General features: G+C 44.6%; 2 non-coding genes and 1 pseudogene across 2 annotated transcripts; 2 read left to right on the forward strand and 1 right to left on the reverse strand.

Moving 5' to 3' along the window:
- Positions 1-6,862: 6,862 nt before the first annotated feature.
- LOC112089345 lies at positions 6,863-6,969 on the forward strand. Its single transcript, XR_002900981.1, has one exon. It is a non-coding gene; the product is annotated as a small nucleolar RNA R71 (small nucleolar RNA).
- Positions 6,970-10,345: 3,376 nt separating this feature from the next.
- Positions 10,346-10,464, forward strand: LOC112089318 (annotated as a pseudogene).
- A 5,795-nt stretch (positions 10,465-16,259) lies between these two features.
- LOC112089347 lies at positions 16,260-16,366 on the reverse strand. The gene has a single exon (XR_002900984.1). It is a non-coding gene; the product is annotated as a small nucleolar RNA R71 (small nucleolar RNA).
- Positions 16,367-23,929: the final 7,563 nt, after the last annotated feature.

The following is a 23,929-nucleotide window of genomic DNA, read 5'->3' on the forward strand; positions in this document are numbered from 1 at the left end:
ATTTTACAATTAAAGCACAGAATCTCCACAAGTCATTATCACATTCAACTCTTTCACATTCATTAAGCTCGTAACCGGTGAATCAAATGATGCAATGTTCAAATAGGCTGGCTTGGCTAGGGTAAGGTCATGAGACAAAAATGATCTCATCAATATTCAAGCGGGTGTAATGCAACAATGGGATCACTCAATGAACGACCAAACTTTGGCAGAATGCTAAAGGTAAAAAGCAACCGATGCATACAAGGGCAAGACTCATCACACCCCACACTCCACTCAAAGCTTTTCTCACTTGCTTACCCTCTCAAGATCCTCACTTTCTCAATCGCTTTCTTTTTCACTAGGGGACTCACTTTTGTTTCGATTTTCAAGCCTTTGGTGTTTACCTATTCAAACAGCTCTTTTCTTTTACAGCGATTAGCCTCTTTTCTTTTCTCTTTAGAACACTTGAGCCTTTTTGGCTTCTTTTCATTTCAGAGACTATACTTTTCTTTTTAGAACAACAGAGCTCTTCTTTTCAAATTCAAGACTCGATTCTTTTTCTTTCTTTCCCCTAGCTATTTCCGCTCTCTCTTTTTCTCTCAGCTCACCTTTTTCCACTCACCAATAGATCTTTTCCCCCACACTTATTTCTCGCCAATACTCTTAGTTCCTTGATGTTGGAACATAGCACTCAATGAGACATGCCCTTGTCGCTCTAAACCTAACACTTCTGCTAAGTTTGGTCCAAGGTGGTCTTACAATTCACACACAAACATTGGCTCGAAAAGAAAGTTGGGTCCAAGGTGAGGGAACTGATCCATGATGTGGATTCAGCTACTTGAGCTAAGGAAAGAGGGTGGTAAAAACAATGATTCTAGCTCAAGTATGTATATCGGTATCCACAAGCCAATTCAAGCAATGCATCAAAAGATATTTATAATTCAAGTTCAGGGTTATCACTTAGTTAGAGTTGAGTGTAATTTAGACTTGCTTCTCAGCTTCAAATCGTTTCAAGCTTTACAAGCACAGAATGAGTTTCACAAGCATATTTAGTTCAAGTTCTCAAGTGATTTACTCTCTAGGAAAAAAATCTATCATTGCTCCTTGCACTGATGCAGTCCTAAATGATGCAACTAGACTCGATCTTAGAATGCGAGATGCAACTAGAATGTTAATGATGCGGTTTTATCATATGTACAAAGCTAAATGAGACTCAAGAATGCAAAAGTCAAATAAGAACAAAGGAAACAAGATCAGAAAACACAAAGCTCCTCCCCCACACTTAAATAACACACTCCCGTGTGTTATAAAAGCGTGTGAGAGAAGTAAAAAGACAAACTAAACGAATGCGATATGATATATACAAGATGCATATGTACAAGAGTTTGAAGTCGATACCTTAGTCGGAGAGGTCTGATCCCAAGTAGTACGAGGGATTTGATGTTGAGCAGGAAGGTGTGGACTGACGTGGTGGGCTGCTATCCGAGGGTTCAGGTAAGAATGCCAAGGCAGGGTCGATCCAATCCTCTTTGCCTGGTGGAAACTCCGGGTTCCTTGCGTTTGAGCTTTCCCCAACCTCCTCTTGTGTAATTGGTGTGGTTGAGGTCCCCGAGTTCTTGTCCGGAGAAGATGGCAGTGTCTTTTTCAAGCCTTTTCTTACTCTCATCATCAAGATTCACCTCTTAACTCCTGAAACACTTAACAAACCCTTCAAAAAGCTTCAAGTAAAAAGAAAAAGAAGATGAAAAACGAAATATTTACAAGGATAAGCTTGGGGTGTCTCCCAAGAGCACTTTGTTTAACGTCACTAAGTTTGACTTTTCATACCTTTTCAGGCTGATTCTGGTTCAAGAAGAGGAACTGAGGTAGCTCCCTCTCTTGTTTCTGATGCCAGGTAGTGCTTTACCCTCTGACCGTTTACCACAAAGCCTTGTCCATCTTTTCCTTTTAGAACAACCGCTCCATAAGGCCTTACTTCAAGAATTTCGAATGGACCGGACCATCTGGATCTCAGCTTCCCAGGGAATAGCTTAAGCCTCGAGTTAAACAACAGAACTTGGTCCCCTTCTTTGAACTCTCTCTTGTGTATCTTCTTGTCATGAAGCGCTTTAGTCCTTTCTTTGTAGATCTTAGAGCTCTCAAAAGCATCTAACCGGATTTCCTCAAGCTCATGAAGTTGTAAAACCCTCTTCTCTTGTGCAGTCTTGATGTCAAAGTTAAGAAGTTTCACTGCCCACAATGCTTTGTATTCCAACTCAACCGGTAGATGACAGCTTTTCCCATAGAGCAAGTTAAACGGTGAGGTTCCAATGGGGGTCTTGTACGCGGTTCTGTAAGCCCACAAAGCATCATCAAGTTTCTTGCTCCAATCCTTTCTAGATGAGCTCACGGTCCTCTCCAAAATAGCCTTTATCTGTCGGTTAGAGACCTCCACTTGACCACTAGTCTGCGGATGATAAGGTGTGGCCACCTTGTGCTTTACCCCATACTTCTTCAAAAGACTCTCAAGAGTCTTATTGATAAAGTGGCTTCCCCCATCACTGATTACTACTCTTGGAACTCCAAACCGTGGGAAAATGATACTTTTGAAAAGCTTTACCACCATTTTTGAATCGTTGGTTGGGGATGCAACAGCCTCGACCCACTTACTCACATAGTCCACCGCGACAAGGATGTACTGATTTCCGTATGAACTCACAAAGGGACCCATGAAGTCAATGCCCCAACAGTCGAAGACCTCGACTTCAAAGATTGGGTTTTGGGGCATCTCATTCCTCTTGGATATGTTACCGTGCCTTTGACAAGCCTCGCATCTCGATACCACATCTTGAGCGTCCTTGAACATAGTCGGCCACCAGAAGCCGCTCTGCAAAACTTTGGCAACCGTCTTAATGCACCTAAGTGACCACCGTACGCTGAACCGTGGCATTCTTGTAGCACCGGATGAATCTCTTCTTCGGCCAAGCATCGCCTATAGAGATGGTCCTTGTTAAGCACGTAAAGATACGGCTCATCCCAATGATATCTCATCACATCTCTAAAGAACTTTTTCCTCTGATAGGCATCAAGATCCGGTGGCTCTAAACCGCAAGACAGGTAGTTCACAAGATCCGCGAACCATGGGAGGCTTCTTTCCTTGATCGTGTTGGCCTCTTCCACCTCTAAGTAAGACCGTACCAGCATGAGATGTTCCTCAGGTAAAGCATCGTCTATGGGGACCTTTTCTTCAATCCTCAGCCTTGAGAGATGATCTGCGGCCCCGTTTTCAATGCCCTTCTTGTCAAGTATTTCCATGTCGAATTCTTGGAGCAATAGGACCCATCTCAAAAGTCTCGGCTTAGCGTCCTTCTTAGACATCAAGTACCTCAAGGCCGCGTGATCTGTGTAAACCGTGACTTTAGATCCCACTAGATAACTCCTGAATTTGTCAAATGCAAACACAATGGCAAGCATTTCCTTCTCGGTGGTTGCATACTTTTCTTGAGCTGAGTCCAAGGTGCGGCTGGCATAGTAAATCACATGGAGTTTCTTATCTTTCTTCTGCCCCAAGACAGCTCCCACGGCATAGTCAGATGCATCAGTCATCACTTCGAATGGTAAAGACCAATCGGAAGCTTGTACAATTGGTGCACTGATCAAAGCCTCCTTGATCCTCTTAAACGCTTCCTCACACTCTTCATCAAAGATAAACTCCACCTCTTTGCACAATAGCCTAGTTAAAGGCCTAGCTATCTTGGAGAAATCCTTAATGAACCGCCTATAGAACCCAGCGTGCCCAAGAAAGCTTCTTATCCCTTTTACAGAATTCGGAGCTTGTAGGTTCACCATTACCTCGATTTTGGCCTTGTCCACCTCAATTCCCTTCTCTGATACCTTGTGCCCCAAGACAATACCTTCTTGTACCATGAAATGACACTTCTCCCAGTTCAAAACAAGCCTATGCTCCTCACATCTCTTTAGAACCTGAGAAAGATTAGCAAGACATTCGGAGAAAGAGGAGCCGTATACGGAGAAATCATCCATAAACACCTCAACTTTCTCTTCAATTAGATCAGAGAAAATGTGCATCATACATCTTTGAAAAGTGGCCGGTGCATTACACAAACCGAAAGGCATTCTCCTATAAGCATAAGTGCCATAAGGGCAAGTGAATGTCGTTTTCTCTTGGTCTCTTGGATCTATTGGTATTTGGAAGAATCCAGAGTATCCATCGAGAAAACAGAAATAAGGATGATTGGCTAACCGTTCAAGCATTTGATCAATGAATGGTAAAGGGAAATGATCTTTTCTTGATGCAGAATTCAATTTCCTATAGTCAATGCACATGCGATGGCCGGTTATAGTTCTTTGGGCTATGAGTTCATCCTTATCATTTTTTACCACCGTGATACCACCTTTCTTGGGCACAACGTGCACAGGAGATACCCACCGAGAGTCAGAGATTGGATATATGATCCCTGCCTCAAGGAGCTTTAGTATCTCCTTCTTAACCACCTCTTTGAGGTTCGGGTTAAGGCGACGTTGGTGCTCAATAGAGGACATGGCTTGGTCCTCCAGGTGGATCCTGTGAGTGCATATATCAGGAGAGATTCCTCTTATGTCAGCCAAGGAATACCCTATTGCTCTCCTGAATTTCTTGATTTCATTAAGCAATGCACGTTCTTCATGTTCAAGCAAACTATCGTTTATGATCACAGGGAAAGTGGAGTTCAAGCCTAAGAACGCACCATGTTGAGGAGGGAAGCTTTAACTTCAAAGTTGTTATTTTGAACCGGTGGAGCTTGAATCCCAGCTCGGTATTGGTGCGCATTAGCTCGGTCGTTCTCTCCAACAAAGACCGGATTATCATCGGCCTCGATATGAGTTGCCACGGCCATGATATCCCGAGGTGTCTCCTCTGTTCCCATGGACCCCTCGCTGTCTAAGATGTCAAGGCCACTCTTCCTGAGTGCCAAAAACCTAGCCTCAGCTCCAAGTTCCTTCGGTTGGTCCAATAGTTGCTTGTATACCTCGCTTTCCTCGTTCAAGTACCCGTGCTCGCTTTGTTCACGTGTAAGGACCACTTGTAACGGATCCTCTGCGTTCAACTCTGCCAGGAGCTCATCAGCTAGCTCCTCCATCACTTCCACATAGAAAACCTGACCTCCAATAGTCGGTTTCTTCATCATCTCTTTCACATTGAACTTCATATGCTCGGAACCGATGTGTAGTTCAATCATTCCTCCTCTCACATCTATAATGGCTCCTGCGGTCGCTAGGAACGGTCGACCCAAGATGATAGGGTCCAATGGTTCCTCGTCCATCTCAAGAACTATGAAGTCCGTGGGGATTTCTATCTCACCGATCCTTAAAGGTAAATCCTCAAGCAAACCCACCGGTAAGCGAACCAATCTATCAGCTAGTATGAGAGAGATCTTGGCCGGCTTGTAACTCTTGTATCCCAATCTCTTCGCCACCGTGTATGGCATTAGGCTCACAGAAGCTCCTAGATCACACAAGCAGTTTGAGAACTTCAAGTGACCTAAAGCACACGGTAGGGTAAAGCTGCCCGGATCGGATAGCTTCCTTGGTATAGACCTCCTTTGTATTATGGCGCTGCATTCATGGCTCAGTATTACCATACCCTGGAGCTCCTTTGTCTTGTTGAGGATCGCATCTTTTAGAAACTTCCCAAGCTGTGGTATAGCTAAGAAAGCATCTATAATGGGTAAGGTGAGTTGCGTGTTCTCCAAGTGTTTCTCAAAGACCGCTTTGGCTTTGTCTAAGATTTTCTTCTTGAAACGCCCTGGGAACGGTATCTTGGGTTGGTAAGGTGGTGGTGGAACGTATGGCTTTTCGAGCTCAGTTGTCTTTTCCACCTCTTTTCCTTTGTCCTTGATCGGTTCTTTCTCAAAATCCGCTTCTTTACACGCATCACCTGAGGCTGCCTCCCCCTCTAACTGCTCATTGGCCTCAATGAGCGTAGTCTTAGGCGTTGGGGCTTGTAGTTCTTTACCACTCCTCAATGTAATGGCGTTCACATACTCCTTGGGGTTTGGCTCCGGTTTACCTGGTAAAGCCGGGCCTCGGGATGATGTAGAGGCTTGATTTTGCTTAAGCTCTCTAATGTCTTGCTGCATTGTCGCGTGCTGGCTCTCAACTCTCTGCTGACCCTGTAACAGTTGCTGTAAGATCCCACAGACATCGTTCCCCAGCTGGTTCTGACCCGTTCTCTGATTCTGTTGCTGATTACCCATCGGCTGCGGATTGAACCCTGGTGGAAACTTGTGATGCTGCGGTTGGTTGGTGAAGTTGTTACCCTGAGCCGCTTGATTCTGCTGAGTGTAGCCGTGCTGTTGCCCACTAAACTGTTGCTTGGGCTGGAAGGTATTCTGATAAGGAGCCTTTTGAGCGTAGCTTTGTTGTTGTTTGAGCAGGGTACACTTGGTCTTGAGGGTTAGCTACATTCGGGTTTCTGTATGAGAGGTTTGGGTTACTGTTGTAGTTGTTGAACCGCTGATACCTCTGCTGATTCCCTATGTAGTTCAGCTCCTCTTGAGTTAGACCATCTTCATTAACATTGTTAAAACTTGGCTCTTGCTCATCAAACTCGCCTACAAAGTGTATTGGCTTTTGAGTCGCCATCAGAACTTTGTCAAGCTTGCTCTGAAGCTCTCTGATATCCTTTTTCATACGCTGTTCTTCATTGGAGCCCTCTGTTCGGTTTACTCTATCAAAGTCGTCGCCATAAGTATCATTAGACATGGCTAGGTTTTCGACTAGTTCCATTGCCGCATTGATCTCCTTCCCAAGAAAATTTCCATTTGAAGCTGTATCGAGTTGGTTTCTGATCTTGGGGAGTGCACCTCGGTATAAAGTACTCAAGAGGGATGCCTCTGAGAAGCCGTGGTGTGGGCATTGGTTAGTGTAACTTCTAAACCGTTCCCAAGCCTCGCTAAAGCTCTCGCTATTGTGCTGCGTGAAGCTTGAGATCTGGTTTCTGAGCTTAGCCGTGCGTGATGTGGAAAAGAACTTTGATAAGAACGCCAGTTTACACTGCTCCCAGGTTTGTATAGAACCCCTCGGGAGGTTCTTTTCCCACTGGTGAGCTTTATCACCGAGGCTGAATGGGAACAAGCGTAGCTTGAAGCTATCTTCCGAGACACCATTGATCTTGGTTAGGTCGCAAACCCGATCAAACTGATCTAGATGCTCAAGAGGGTCTTCTCCGGCTAGACCGTGGAACTTTGAGTTCTGCACCATGTTGAGGAGGGAAGCTTTAACTTCAAAGTTGTTATTTTGAACTGGTGGAGCTTGAATCCCAGCTCGGTATTGGTGCGCATTAGCTCGGTCGTTCTCTCCAACAAAGACCGGATGAGGTTGTCTCTGAGCTTGTGGCGGTGGCGGATGAACATGGTGGGCTTGTTGCTCGTTTCTATTAGCTTGTTGTTGGTTTTGCTGAGCAAGCCTTTCGTTCCTCTGAGCCTGTTGTTGGTTAACATAAGCTTGTTGTTCATTCCTGCCTGCCTGCGCCTGATTAGCATGAGCCTGGTGCTCGGTTTCTTGAGCCTGTTGCTCGATCCTTTGCTGTTCTGCCATTCCAAGCCTTTCAAAATGCCGTTCCCTCTCGCGAGCTCGCCTCTCAATCCGGTTGATGTTGTCGTCGTACGGTAGAGGCGGTTCTGTGCTCCGAGACCTGGTTTTCATGCACCTGAAAGCAACACAAGAACTTGCAAGGAAGTTAGTAAAACAAAGAAAGGTAAAATCTTGAACTCAAGAACAAACAAAAGACTAATGCTCCGACAAGTTGGCAACGGCGCCAATTGATAGATAAGACTTTTTAGGTCTCAGGGCTATCAATCCCCTTTGTCGAAGTAGTACAAAGAGGTATCAATCCAGACAAGGCAACGAGACACTAGACTATGATGTTTGTTCATTTAAGTCAAGACAAAAGGTGAAGGTTTTGAACTAAGCTACGTAACAAACGACTAAGCATGAAAGGTAAAGCAAATGATTAGATCTAGACAGAGACAGGATGCAAATAATAACTAAACGATTCAGATGATGATAATATGCAATAAAGCAAGAGACTTTAGACGAGATACTTGACTCGGGTGCTTCCAAGTTCAACTAGTGGGTTAATGAATCAAAACATCAAGCGGTTTCATTTAACTTTGAACTCAAGGCATGTTAATCTTCTCATGAAAGTATTAAGCATCTAAATTGATCCTCCTTCATACCAAAAATGTCTTTTGAGAAGCGTCGAATCAATCAGCAATAAGAATCAGTTCAAAAATGTCATTTAAGAGAACAAACTATCACTCTCACGATGAAAGACTCTTAAACCCATAACCGAGTGGTTCAGACATTTCTACAAACACTTTTGATGCGAGATATGTCTCAGATCTGAACCTCAAGTGATGTGCTTGGATCCAGCCTAGAGATCTCGTCGGTTAAAGAATGAAACATGCAAGACTAGACACCTAAACCCACTAATCTACCTTGAAAGCACCCTAATCTACTCGTCTAAAGCCGCTTAAACGACTACTCACTAATCATAACGAGCTCACTAAGTCTTTTGCAAGACGTGTAGCTAGTCATGATGAGGAGTTTAATGATAGATGACAAAAGAAAATAAAGAAAGAACAAGATTTCTGATGCAAAAACGAGATATCGGATTAGACTGATCAAGTTTCACAAAAGAGGTAAGTTCTTAAAGCCAAAAACAGATAAGAGATAAGATGATTAGGTTTTTAGTCTCAAAATGTATATATAGCAAAGGTAAAGTATCGCGGGTCAGCCCGGAACAAACCGGGTACTGAACCGCGTTCTTGGGTTGATGGGTGAGTGCCACGGTGTGTCGGAGAGTGAAGCCGGGGTCTTCATGTCGAGGAGTGCACGTGAGTCCAGATCCAAATGAAGATCTCGTGAAGAACACGTCAAGAACATGCATGAACCCTAGTCTTCGATCCATCTTCACGTGTGTGTTCTTGGGCAGCTTTGTTCTTGATTCTGGGTTCGTGACAATGGACCTCGGCATGAAATGCCGAGGCGCTTGGTAGTCGAGGGTTTTGAGCGAACAGGGGCCGGCATGCACGCCGAGGTCATTGCGCCGAGGTGCACGTTCAACACTTAGTCGTTTCCAGCTTCATTTTTTACGTGTGCATGCCTTGATTCCAACGTGCCGAGGCGTCAGCACGAGGCCTAGTTCAGAATACTCCCAAAATATGAGCCTTGACTTGGCCGATGTCGAGGTAACGATGCCGAGCCCTGAGAAAACACTTAGCGCGTATCGCAACATATTTGGGTTCGTATCGACCATGTCACCTCCCGGAAACAGTAACTTTCAACCCACGACTCCAAATGCTCTGAGACCAGTTTTATAGTCAAGATGACTCAATAAGCTCGAACTTTGGTGAAGAAACCGTCGGAGCTTGGGAAGCGGAGGGTTTCCTGGATTTCACATCTTTGAACCGCATTGGAATCACCAGAAAATAAGCTTTTTAGACTGATGTGAACTCCGGAGACTTTATCTCTCAAACCACTGCTCCGAATTGAGCGATCCCAACTGTTCTGAAAAGGTATTTCACAGATCTCAAACTTTGATGAAGACCGGGCAAGCTGATTTGGTCCGGAAAGGCTCCGTCCGCCGTGATCTTTGTACTCCACCGTTCGGTTCTCGGATGCGCGTAATGTTGGTGCATCTTCCGGAAGCTGTATCTTTCTCCCCACTGGTCCGAATTGGATGATTCCAACTGTTCTGGGATCTTTGTTTGATTATCTCCAACTTTGCTGAAGACCCCGCCAACTGGTTCGGACCGGAAGGTTCCCCGGATTGCTGATCTTTGAAACGCGCGGACAAGGACAAATTTTGGTCGAGAAAAGCTTCCCGCGGTAAGGAAAATGGCCGAGGGCTGTGTACCGCGGTAAGCTTTTTTTGGTCGTAAAAATTCCTTTGCCTCGGCCAAAAACTCAACCCGCGGTATTTACACCTGATCTTCGACCCAGGCTGACTTTGGTCGATCGGTACGGACTTTGGTCGGTGCTGAGCGATCGGTAAGCTTTTTGGTCGAGGTTGAACGATCGGTAAGGATTTTGGCCGAGGTTTCTGTCCGTCCGGTACGCGATTTGGCCGAGAAATTCCTCCAAGCGGTTTTCACCATTTTTGACCTTTTTCTTCACCGTCTTCTTCTCTGCTCCTCTTCTTAGGCTCCAAATGACTCCCAAAGCACCTGATAAGGACTTCAAAACATGCAAAACTCTTTGGGACCTAATGCAAGCCCTAAATCCTATTTTCATGCCTAAAGACTCAATTTACATGGGAAAACACATGATGAGGACTCTAAAATGCACTCTAAATGATGTAAAATATAGACATATCACTTTTCCCAAAGTTACCTGAAAAGAGTCTTGGGTTCCCATCAGAACTCCGCAGTTAAGCGTGCTTGGGCGGGAGTAGTACTAGGATGGGTGACCTCCCGGGAAGTCCTCGTGTTGCAAAATACGGTGTTATCAATGTTAGCCATTTCCATCGATCTTATAAATCCCCACCGAACATATAAATCCCCATCGAAAATCCCTTAGACCCAACAATAAAACTACTCAGACATGATAAACGAAATCAAAAACATAATATTAAAAAGTAGAATAGAAACCGAAATAGAAAAAGAAAGAACAAGGGTTCAAGAGATAAATCACTCTCTCCCTAAAACCGAAAACTTAAAAAGTATTCTAAAATAATAAGAACATATGAGGTCATACGAATTAGGGTTCCTAAAACATGTATTTATAGTGCTCAAGACATCTCTAGGGTCTATGGTTCCGGAATCAAGGCTGGGAAAATGATATGGGCTTCAGAAATGGGCCTTCGGCGGAATTAGCTTGCCTCGGTTGGGATGTGCGTGACCGCGGGTAATGGGTGGCTGGCCACGGTCAGGATGTGCGTGACCGCGAGGATTGGTCTGTTGGCCGCGGGTGGAAACGTTTGCCGGCTGGTTTACGGGACATCTTGCTCTCCGCGTACCTTTTGATTGAACCGTTGGATTGCCAAGCTGTAAAGTGTGCTGGAAAGCTGATACTTCCATCTTTAAGATCTCCTAATTTGACCTGGATCGGACGGTAAGAAGGCCTTCAATCGGAGGTGAACTTCTGATGGTTTGACTCTGAGCTGAAATCTGGTTTTCTATCCATTTTGTTAAGCTTTTCCCAAAGTTACCTGAAAAGAGTCTTGGAACTACAAATACTAGAAAAACGTAATGAAAGTACTTAAAAGCAATTAAAAACATAGAAAAAGTATTTCAAAACGATTCATAAAAGTTGTCAAAATACGGTGTTATCAATGTTAGCCATTTCCATCGATCTTATAAATCCCCACCGAACATATAAATCCCCATCGAAAATCCCTTAGACCCAACAATAAAACTACTCAGACATGATAAACGAAATCAAAAACATAATATTAAAAAGTAGAATAGAAACCGAAATTGAAAAAGAAAGAACAAGGGTTCAAGAGATAAATCACTCTCTCCCTAAAACCTAAAACTTAAAAAGTATTCTAAAATAATAAGAACATATGAGGTCATACGAATTAGGGTTCCTAAAACATGTATTTATAGTGCTCAAGACATCTCTAGGGTCTATGGTTCCGGAATCAAGGCTGGGAAAATGATATGGGCTTCAGAAATGGGCCTTCGGCGGAATTAGCTGGCCTCAGTTGGGATGTGCGTGACCGCGGGTAATGGGTCGCTGGCCACGGTCAGGATGTGCGTGACCGCGGGGATTGGTCTGTTGGCCGCGGGTGGAAACATTTGCCGGCTGGTTTACGGGACATCTTGCTCTTCGCGTACCTTTTGATTGAACCGTTGGATTGCCAAGCTGTAAAGTGTGCTGGAAAGCTGATACTTCCATCTTTAAGATCTCCAAATTTGAGCTGGATCGGACGGTGAGAAGGCCTTCAATCGGAGGTGAACTTCTGATGGTTTGACTCTGAGCTGAAATCTGGTTTTCTATCCATTTTGTTAAGCTTTTCCCAAAGTTACCTGAAAAGAGTCTTGGAACTACAAATACTAGAAAAACGTAATGAAAGTACTTAAAAGCAATTAAAATCATAGAAAAAGTATTTCAAAACGATTCATAAAAGTTGTCAAAATACGGTGTTATCAATGTTAGCCATTTCCATCGATCTTATGACGTCTGCTAGGGTTCGTTGATGTAAGTGCAGTGGGCAATATAAGTTTTACCCTTGACAAGCTGCAAGTGCACAGAAAACGCAGTAGTACTTACGGACCGAATCCACAAAGATCTTTGTGTTGAAGACTCCTAACTGATGCTAAAAACAATCGTAAACCTAATCTAATAAAAAGGGGTTTTGGTTTATCACTAAATCTAATTATGCAGAGAATTAAAAAGATGGAAATAAAAATCTGTTAAAAACTATATGAAAAACGGTGCTGAGTTCAAGGTTCATCTTTAGGGTTCATGTTCTAATACACAAGGAATTTAGGTAAGGATTTTCTATGACTCTGAAACTAGGATAGACACATGTAAGAGTAGCCAACTCTCATCACCCTAATAATCTAATCACTTGTTCGTGGAAATTATCTCTCGCTCTCATGCCAGAACAAGATCATGCTTTGTAGATCGGAATCTATCTCGGCTTACGTATCCTCCGTAGGTAGCTTTCGTCTCCTACGATGGTGACGTCTATAAGATCCAGTTCAGGCAACCTAGATACAACACTCTCGGGGCTCGGATTAAACCTAGGATCAGATTCTGGGTGATCAATCCAGAATTACCGTTTTGAGATTTGGATGAATGGGAGAATCATGTTAAAAATTGAAATCCTTTTTCCTAAAAACCTAGATGTCATTCGAACATGGGGTCCCTTTGGATTACCCTTTCACCCAACTAGGTGACTACTCAGACATGGCTGGGGTAGACGTGTCTTGGGGCTTAGTTGGGCTCTGGAAGTTCGGACATAGGTTCACCAGGGGTAAAACCTGATATGTCTATATTTTGCATCATTTAAGTTGCATTTTAGAGTCCTCATCATGTGTTTTCCCATGTAAATTGAGTCCTTAGGCATCAAAAATAGAATCTAGGGCTTGCATTAGGTCCCAAAGAGTTTTGCATGTTTTGAAGTCTTTATCAGATGCTTTGGAGGACATTTGGAGCTCAGGAAGAGGAGCAGGAAAGAAAACCGTGAAGAAAAGGGTCAAAAATGGTGAAAACCGCTTGGAGAAATTTCTCGGCCAAAACTCGTACCAGCTGGACTGGAACCTCGGTCAAAATCCTTACCGAACGACCAAAATCGGTTAAAATCGAGTATCGGGTGAAAATTCCCTCGGGTGAAATTTTAGCCCGAGGCGAGAAAGATTTTACGGCTAAAAAGCTTACCGCGGTATACAGCCCTCGGCCATTTTCCTTACTGCGAGAAGCTTTTCTCGGTTAAAACTTGTCCTTGCCCGCGCATTTCAAAGATAAGCAATCCGGGGAACCTTCCAGTCCGAATCAGTTGTCGGGGTCTTCATCAAAGTTAGAGATAATCAAGCAAAGATCCCAGAACAGTTGGAATCACCCAATTCGGACCCGCGCGGAGAACGATATGGCTTCCGGAGTATGCACCAGTATTGCGCGCACCCGAGAACCGAACAGCAGACTTCAAAGATCACAAGCGACGGAGCCCTTCCGGTCCGAACCAGCCTGCCCGGCCTTCATCAAAGCTTGAGAACTGTGAGAGACCTTCTCAGAACGCTTGGAATCGCTCAATTTGGAGCGAGGGTTTGAAAGATAAATCCTCCGGAGTTCACATGGGTCTAAAAGCTTATTTTCCGGTGATTCCCATGCGGTGCAAAGATGTGAAATCCAGGAAACCTTCCACTTCCCAAGCTCCGACGGTTTCTTCACCAAAGTTCGAGCTTATTGAGTCATCTTGACTATGGAACTGGTCTCAAAGCAATTGGAGTCGTGTATTGAAAATTACTGCTTCTGGAAGGCAAGTTGGTCGATACGAGCCTAAATGAGTTGCGATACGCGCTAAGTTTTTTCTCAGGCCTCGGCATCATTACCTCGACATTGCTCAAGTCAGGGCTCATATCTTGGGGAGTATTTTGGACTAGACCTCGTGCTGATACCTCGGCATGTTGAGATCAAGGCATGCACACGTAAGAAATGAAGCTGGAAACGACTAAGTGTTGAACGTGCACCTCGGTGTAGTGCACCTCGGCGTGCATGCCGGACTCCGTTCTCCCGAACCCCTCGACTACCAAGCCCCGCGACATTCTATAGCGAGGTACCTTGTCACAACCCCAGAATCAAGAACAAGATGGCTCAAGAACACACACGTGAAGATGGATCAAAGACTAGGGTTCATGCATGTTCTTGACGTGTTCTTCACGAGATCTCCATTTGGATCTTTGCTCACGTGCACTCCTCAACATCAAGGCCTCGGCTTCACTCTCCGACACACCGTGGCACTCACCCATCAACCCGAGAAGACGGCTCAGTACCCGGTTTGTTCCGGGCTGACCCGCGACACTTTCCCTTTACTATAAATACATTTTAGGACCAAAAACCTAATCATCTTATCTCTTATCATCTTTTAGCTTTAAGAACTTGCCTCTTTTGTGAAACTTGATTAATCTAATCCGATATCTCGTTTTTGCATCATAATCTTGTTCTTTCTTTATTTCTTTTATCATCCAGCATCAAACTCCTTATCATGACTAGCTACACGTCTTGCAAAGGACTTAGTGAGCTCGTTATGATCAGTGAGTAGTCGTTTAAGCGGCTTTAGATAGGTAGATTAGGGTGCTTTCAAGATAGATTAGTGGGTTTAGGTGTCTAGTCTTGCATGTTTCATTCTTTAACCGACGAGATCTCTAAGCTGGATCCAAGCACATCACTTGAGGTTCAGATCTGAGACATATCTCGCATCAAAAGTGTTTGTAGAAATGTCTGAACCACTCGGTTAAAGGTTTAAGAGTCTTTCATCGCGAGAGTGATAGTTTGTTCTCTTAAATGGCATATTGAACTGAATCTTATTGCTGACTGATTCATGCTTCTCAAAAGGGATTTTGGTATGAAAGAGGATCAGTTTAGATGTTTAATACTTTCATGAGAAGATTAACATGCCTTGAGTTCAAAGTTAAATGAAACCGCTTGATAAAATGATTCATTAACCCATTAGTTTAGCTTGGAAGCACCCGAGTCAAGTATCCTGTCTAATGCTTCTACCTTTATCATATATTATCATCATCGAACCATTTGCTTGTCATTTACATCTTTACTTTGTTTAAATCTCATCTCTTGCTTCATTTTTATGCTCGTTCACTTGTTAATTAGTTTAGCTAAAACCCTTATCATTCTATCTTGACTTAAGATTACAAGTAACATAGATTAGTGTCTCCATCACGAGTTTGGTTTTATAACCCCTTGTACTACAAGGACAGGGGTATTGATAACCTCTTTAAAGAGTGAAAACTCTTAGTTATCAATTGGCGCCGTTGCCAACTTGTGGGAGCATTAATCTCTTTTTGTGCTTAAGATCAACACTTTACTTTCTTTTGTTTTACTGACTCTTTTGCAAGTTCTTGTTTTGATTTCAGGTGCATGAAAACCAGGTCTCGCAGCACAGAACCGCCTTTACCATACGACAATAACATCAACAGAATTGAGAGGCGAGCTCGCGAGAGAGAACGGCATTTTGAAAGACTTGGAATGGCAGAACAGCAAAGGATCGAGGAACAGGCTCAGGATGCCGAGCACCAGGCTCAGGATAATCAGGCGCAGGCAGGAAGAAATGAACAACAAGCCTATGTTAACCAACAGCAGGCTCAAAGAAACGAACGGCTTGCTCAGCAAAACCAACAACAAGCGAATAGAAACGAGCAACAAGCCCATCATGTTCATCCGCCACCGCCACAAGCTCAGAGACAACCTCCTCCGGTCTTTGTTGGAGAAAACGACCGAGCTAATGCGCACCAATATAGAGCCGGGATTCAAGCACCACCGGTTCAAAATAACAACTTTGAAGTTTAGGCTTCCCTGCTCAATATGGTGCAGAACTCCAAATTTCACGGTCTAGCCGGAGAAGACCCTCTTGAGCATCTAGATCAGTTTGATCGGGTTTGCGACTTAACCAATATCAATGGCATCTCAGAAGATAGCTTCAAGCTACGCTTGTTCCCTTTCAGCCTCGGTGATAAAGCTCACTAGTGGGAAAAGAACCTCCTGAGGGGTTCTGGGAGCAGTGTAAACTGGCGTTCTTATCAAAGTTCTTTTCCATATCACGCACGGCTAAGCTCAGGAATCAGATCTCAAGTTTCACGCAGCACAACAACGAGAGCTTTAGTGAAGCCTGGGAACGGTTTCAAAGCTATACTAACCAATGCCCACACCACGGCTTCTCAGAGGCATTCCTCTTGAGTACTTTATACCGAGGTGCACTCCCCAAGATCAGAAACAAACTCGATACAGCTTCAAACGGAAACTTTCTTGGGAAAGAGATCAACGCGGCAATGGAACTAGTGGAAAACCTCGCCATGTCCAATGACACGTATGGTGAAGAATTTGATAGAGCGAACCGTTCAGAGGGATCTAGTGATGAACAGCGAATGAAGAAAGATATAAGAGAGCTACAGAGCAAGCTTGACAAGGTTTTAATGGCGACTCAAAAGCCAATACACTTTGTAGGCGAGTTTGATGAGCAAGGGCCTAGTTTTGACAATGTTAATGAAGATGGTCTAACTCAAGAGGAGCTGAACTACATAGGGAATCAACAGAGCTATCAGCGGTTTAACAACTACACCAATAACCCCAACCTCTCTTACAGAAACCCAAATGTAGCTAGCCCTCAGGACCAGGTATACCCTGCTCAACAACAACAACAAAACTATGCTCAAAAAGCTCCATTTCCGAATAACTTCCAGCCCAAGCAACAGTTCAGTGGGCAACAGCACGGCTACACTCAGCAGAATCAAGCGGCTCAGGGTAACAACTTCACAGCCAACCGCAGCAACACAAGTTTCCACCAGGGTTCAATCCGCAGCCGATGGGTAATCAGCAACAGATTCAAGGAACGGGTCAGAATCAAATGGGAACCGATGTCTGTGGGATTTTACAACAACTGTTACAGGGTCAGCAGAGGGTTGAGAGTCAGCACGCAACAATGCAGCAAGATATCAGAGAGCTTAAGCAAAATCAAGCCTCTACATCATCAAGAGGCCCGGCTTTACCAGGTAAGCCGGAGCCAAACCCCAAGGAGTATGTGAACGCCATCACATTGAGGAGTGGTAAAGAACTACAAACTCCAACGCCTAAGACAAAGCTCATTGAGGCCAATGAGCAACTAGAGGGGGAGGCAGCCTCAGATGATGCGCTTAAAGAAGAAGTTTTTGAGAAGGAACCGGTTAAAGACAAAGGAAAAGAGGTGGAAAAGACAACTGAGCTTGAAAAGCCGTACGTTCCACCACCACCTTACCAACCCAAGATACCATTCCCAGGGCCTTTCAAAAAGAAAATCCTAGACAAAGCCAAAGCGGTCTTTGAGAAACACTTGGAGAACACGCAACTTACCTTGCCCATCATAGACGCTTTCTTGGCTATACCACAGCTTGGAAAGTTTCTAAAGGACGCGATCCTCAACAAGACAAAGGAGCTCCAGGGTATGATAATACTGAGCCATGAGTGCAGCGCTATAATACAAAGAAGATCTATACCAAGAAAGCTATCCGATCCGGGCAGCTTTACTTTGCCGTGTGCCTTAGGTCATTTGAAGTTCTCAAACTGCTTATGTGATCTTGGAGCTTCTGTGAGCTTAATGCCTTACACGGTGGCCAAGAGACTGGGATGCAAAAGTTATAAGCCGGCCAAGATCTCTCTTGTATTAGCTGACAGATCGGTTAGATTACCGGTGGGGTTGCTTGAGGATTTACCTTTGAGAATCGGTGAGATAGAAATCCCCACGGACTTCATAGTTCTTGAGATGGACGAGGAACCACTAGACCCCATTATCTTGGGCCGACCGTTCTTAGCAACCGCAGGAGCCATAATCGATGTAAGAGGCAATATGATTGAATTACATATCGGTTCCGAGACTATGAAGTTCAATGTGAAGGATATGATGAAGAAACCGACCATTGGAGGTCATGTTTTCTATGTGGAGGTTATGGAGGAGCTAGCTGATTAGCTTCTAGAGGAGTTAAACGCAGAAGACCCATTACAAGTGGTCTTGACACGGGAACAAAGCGAGCCCGGGTACTTGAACGATGAAAGCGAGGTGTACAAGCTTCTTTTGGACCAACTGAAGGAACTTGGAGCTGAGACGAGGTTTCTAGAGCTCAAGAAGAGTGGCCTCGACATTTTAGACAGCGAGGGATCCAAGGGTATAGAGGAGACACCTCGGGATATCATGGCCGTGACAGCTTGTGCCGAGGCCGGTGGTAAACCGCGCGAGAACAATGAAAAGGCCGAGGAAGCTGTTCCGAGCCAATGCAGCTTTGATGCTGATTGGAATGAGGCCGATGCACCCCCTGTTGAGCTCAAGCCTCTACCAACAGGGCTCAGGTATGCTTTCTTGGGTCTAAACTCCACTTTTCCTGTGATCATAAACGATAGCTTGCTTGAGCATGAAGAACGTGCATTGCTTAGTGAAATAAGAAAGTTCAGGAGAGCCATAGGGTATTCTTTGGCCGATATTAGAGGGATCTCTCCTGACATATGCACCCACAGGATCCACCTAGAGGACCAAGCCATGTCCTCTATTGAGCACCACCGTCGCCTTAACCCGAACCTTAAAGAGGTGGTTAAGAAGGAGATACTAAAGCTCCTTGAGGCGGGGATAATTTATCCAATCTCTGACTCACGGTGGGTATCTCCTGTACACGTTGTGCCCAAGAAAGGTGGGATCACGGTGGTGAAAAACGATAAGGATGAACTCATAGCCCAAAGAACTATAACCGGCCATCGCATGTGCATTGACTATAGGAAATTGAATTCTGCATCAAGAAAAGATCATTTTCCTTTACCATTCATTGATCAAATGCTTGAACGGCTAGCTAATCATCCTTATTTTTGTTTTCTTGATGGGTACTTGGGGTTCTTTCAAATACCCATAGACCCCCGAGATCAAGAGAAAACGACATTCACTTGCCCTTATGGCACTTATGCCTATAGGAGAATGCCTTTCGGTTTATGTAATGCACCGGACACTTTTCAAAGATGTATGATGCACATTTTCTCTGATCTAATTGAAGAGAAAGTTGAGGTGTTTATGGATGATTTCTCCGTACACGGCTCCTCTTTCTCTGAATGTCTTGCTAATCTATCTCAGGTTCTAAAGTGGTGCGAGGAGCATAGGCTTGTCTTGAACTGGGAGAAGTGCCATTACATCCAAGAAGGCATTGTCTTGGGACACAAGGTATCAGAGAAGGGCATTGAGGTAGACAAGGCTAAGATCAAAGTGATGGTGAACTTACAAGCTCCAAATTCTGTAAAAGGAATAAGAAGCTTCCTTGGCCACGCAGGGTTCTATAGGCGGTTTATCAAAGATTTCTCCAAAATAGCTAGACCTTTGACTAGGCTATTGTGCAAAGAAGCGGAGTTTATTTTTGACGAAGAATGTGAGGAAGTGTTTAAGAGAATCAAGGAGGCTTTGATCAGTGCACCGATAGTACAAGCTCCCGATTGGTCTTTACCATTCGAACTGATTACTGATGCATCTGACTATGCCGTGGGAGCTGTCTTGGGGCAGAAGAAAGATAAGAAGCTTCATGTAATCTATTACGCAAGCCGCACCTTAGACTCGGCTCAAGAAAAGTATGCGACCACCGAAAAAGAAATGCTTGCCATTGTGTTTGCATTTGATAAATTCAGGAGTTATCTTGTGGGATCAAAGGTCACGGTCTACACAGATCACGCGGGTTTGAGGTATCTGATGTGTAAGAAGGACGCTAAGCCGAGGCTTCTAAGATGGGTTTTGTTGCTCCAAGAATTTGACATGGAAATACTTGATAAGAAGGGCATTGAGAACGGAGCCGCAGATTACCTCTCAAGGCTGAGGATTGAAGAACAGGTCCCCATAGACGATGCTTTACCAGAGGAAACCCTCATGCTAGTCAGGTCCTACTTAGAAGTGGAGGAGGCCAACACGATCAAGGAAAGAAGCCTCCCATGGTTCGCAGATCTAGTAAACTACTTGTCTTGCGGTTTAGAGCCACCAGACCTTGATACTTATCAGAGGAAGAAGTTCTTTAGAGATGTGATGAGATATCATTGGGATGAGCCGTATCTTTACGTGCCTAACAAGGACCATCTCTATAGGCGATGCTTGGCCGAAGAAGAGATCCATCCGGCGCTACAAGAATGCCACAGTTCATCGTATGGTGGTCACTTAGGTGCATTTAAGACGGTTGCCAAGGTTTTACAAAGCGGTTTCTGGTGGCCGACTATGTTCAAGGACGCTCAAGATGTAATCTCGAGGTGTGAAGCTTGTCAAAGGCACGGTAACATATCCAAGAGGAATGAAATGCCTCATAACCCGATCTTTGAAGTAGAAGTCTTCGACTGTTGGGGCATTGACTTCATGGGTCCCTTTGTAAGCTCATACGGGAATCAGTATATCCTTGTCGTGGTGGACTATGTGAGTAAATGGGTTGAAGCGGTCGCATCTCCAACCAACAATTCAAAAGTGGTGGTAAAGCTCTTTAAGAGCATCATTTTCCCACGGTTTCGGGTCCCAAGAGTAGTTATCAGTGATGGGGGAAGCCACTTCATCAACAAGACTCTTGAGAGTCTTTTGAAGAAGCATGGAGTAAAGCACAAGGTGGCCACCCCTTATCACCCGCAAACCAGCGGCCAAGTGGAGGTCTCTAACCGTCAGATAAAGGCTATTTTGGAGAGAACCGTGAGCTCATCTAGGAAGGATTGGAGCAAGAAACTTGATGATGCTTTGTGGGCCTATAGAACCGCGTACAATACCCCCATTGGAACCTCACCGTTTAACTTGCTTTATGGGAAAAGTTGCCATTTATCGGTTGAGTTGGAGTACAAAGCCTTGTGGGCAGTGAAACTTCTGAACTTTGACATCAAGACAGCTCAGGAAAATAGAGTTTTACAGCTTCACGAGCTTGAGGAAATCCATTTAGATGCTTTTGAGAGCTCTAAAATCTACAAGTAAAGAACCAAGGCGCTCCATGACAAGAAGATACACAAGAGAGAGTTCAAAGAAGGGGACGAAGTTCTGTTGTTTAACTCGAGGCTTAAGCTATTCCCTGGGAAGCTAAGGTCTAGGTGGTCCGGTCCGTTCACAATTCTTGAAGTAAGGCCCTATGGAGCCGTGGTTCTAAAAGGAAAAGATGGACAAGGCTTTGTGGTAAACGGTCAGAGGGTAAAACACTACTTGGCATCAGAAACAAGAGAGGGAGCTACCTCGGTTCCTCTTCTTGAACCAGAAACAGCCTGAAAAGGTATGAAAAGTCAAACTTAGAGACGTTAAACAAAGTGCTCTTGGGAGACACCCCAAGCTTATCCTTGTACATATTTCGTTTTTCATTTTCTTTTTCTTTTTATTTGAAGCTTTTTGAAGGGTTTGTTAAGTGTTTCAGGAGTTAGACAGTGAGCTTTGAGAGAAAATCTTGAAAAAGACACGGCCTGATGATTTAAGTCCGAGAGTATTCATAGCCTCGGTATCGACCCTCGGTATATTCATACAGCGGTCACCTTTTACCGAGTTCAAGCTTGAGAACCTCAGCTAAACTCCTCGACTTATTTCCATCATGGCCATGTGTGTAAAGTGAAGTGGTGAAATGACTAAGTGTGGGGGAGGCTCACGGTGTAAACACCTCGGTATAATTATACCAAGGAGCGATGTTTACTTAAAACGGTTAAAAACCTCGATCCGAGGCCGCGACCAGTTTACACCAAGGCCAGCCCGTTTAAATCTCCAAGAACCAAGTGTTCTTTGTTTAACCAAGTAACCTCGGCATGATACCCTCGTGGTGGAGCGTGCCGAGGTGCCCGGTTTCAAGAACGATCAAAAACAAGAACACTTGGAGCACTTAGATCGAAAAAGAGGCTTTGTGCGGTCTACGGAAAAGACTTGGAGGCCACGGAGATTTACTCGTTAGCATAAGCTCAAACCACTCGGCTTGGTGCCCTCGGGGTGGAACAAGTCGAGGCCGCTCATGTTAACACGAGAAATACCAGTTTAGACCGTACGGCCCACGTCATCCCCATACCGCGTCCATTTGAAGGCTTTGCGCGGCATTTTGAATTCAAACGCTCGGTCAAGAAGGTTTTTGGCGCGGTCAACGGCTGGAGTTAGAGCAGAGGGGGGGACCAGTCCCACATCAGTCCAAATGCCAGCTGGAAAGCGCGCTCCAGCCCATACCAGCCTCCATACCGAGCTAAAACGCAGAGTTTGCCTTCTTCATCCTTTTCTCTGCATTTCGCGAACACAACTCTCTCGTTTCTCATTCATTTCATGTGATTCCAAGTGCTCTAGAGTCGTTAGGGTGTTGTCTATTCTGCATAAGCATCTCACTAAGCTTAAATCTTGGATTCTCAAAGGTATTTGCATCTTAAAGAACTCATCTTTTTCCTTCATTCTTTGCGAGCTTTAATGTTTGTAAAATGTGGAATCGATTCTTTTAGAACATATCGGCCTTTGGGAACAATTTTAAAAATTCCATCAGGATAGACAACACATGAAAAACTGGTCTTTGCACTGAAAATCATTTGTTCTTGAGTTTTTAAATTCTTGAGAAAATGCGCTTGGAATCGGCTTAAATGGTGAACTGAGCTATTGAGCTGAACTGTCTAGATATCTTGTCTCTCACCGGTTGTTCTAGCTTGTTGTTAATCTCTTTGATGTTTGAAGGAGCTATAAAACCGGTCTTGTTAGAGAAAAAGCTCTGTTCTTGCTATCTTTAGATACATGTGCTTAGCGATACACTTGATTCTAACGGTTCCCTTGAGAATCTCCCTTGCAGATGACCGGCGAACGAACTGTTCCTGCTCATGAGACGAAGAAAAGCGAGGTCCAGAGGAGGGGTACGAAAGGAAAAGCCGTTGCCTTGGCACGTACTGGTTGAACAAGCAAGAAACCCTCGCCAAACCCGATGGCGAGCCAGCCGCTAAACGAGCTAGGAACGCCGAGGCCACTCCGTTACCTACCCTTGAATCAAGAAGGAATGGGAAGCAGGGAGCTACTGGAAACGATGAAGATGAGCTGAGAGCCCTGGTTCCTCATAAAACCGATTGTGGCAGGAGGCCAAAGAAGGAACCAAAGGCCGAACCCGAGGAAGAGCATTTCCCGACTACTGAGGAGTACTTGGACCATTTTAACTCGATAAGAGTGGCTCAAGTTCGGTTTCCTGATATAGAGTTGTTGAGAAAGCTTGAGATACTCGATGATGTTACCCTCATATTTCAAAACATGGGCTTGGCCGAGTTCTTTGAGATGAGCGATGTTGCTTTATGAGGGGATCACACAACAGTTTCTTGCCACTCTGGAGGTTGTCATCTACCCCAAGAGAGACCCCAAACGCTTACATGGGAAAGGGTTCGGCCACATAGAGTTTGATATGGATGGCGTGCACTACAAGGTCAGTTTCAAAGAGCTTGACGAGATATTTGGTTTTGAGAGGAATGGAAGCTCGCTTGACAAGTTTGTGTACCCAAAAGAAGAGTTGGCTGCCCTGTGGGAAACTATTGCTTTTGGACCTTACTTGGGAGGCAAGAGCAAGACAAGTTGCATCAGAAACCCTGCGGTCAGATATACAAACCGAGTCCTAGCCTCTACATTCTTCTCGACCTATAACCCTGGTGTTATTCATACGGCCGAGCTTGAACTGTTGGGACTTGGACTGAAGCCGCTCATCACTCAAATGAAGAACAAGAAAGAGTTCCAAGGGCCAATGCATGTGCCCTCTTTAGGCGCGTTCTTTGCGAGTCAAATGCTCACTTACCG

This window comes from Eutrema salsugineum, unplaced genomic scaffold (assembly GCF_000478725.1).
Source record: "Eutrema salsugineum unplaced genomic scaffold, Eutsalg1_0 scaffold_12, whole genome shotgun sequence".
Taxonomy (NCBI): Eukaryota; Viridiplantae; Streptophyta; class Magnoliopsida; order Brassicales; family Brassicaceae; genus Eutrema; species Eutrema salsugineum.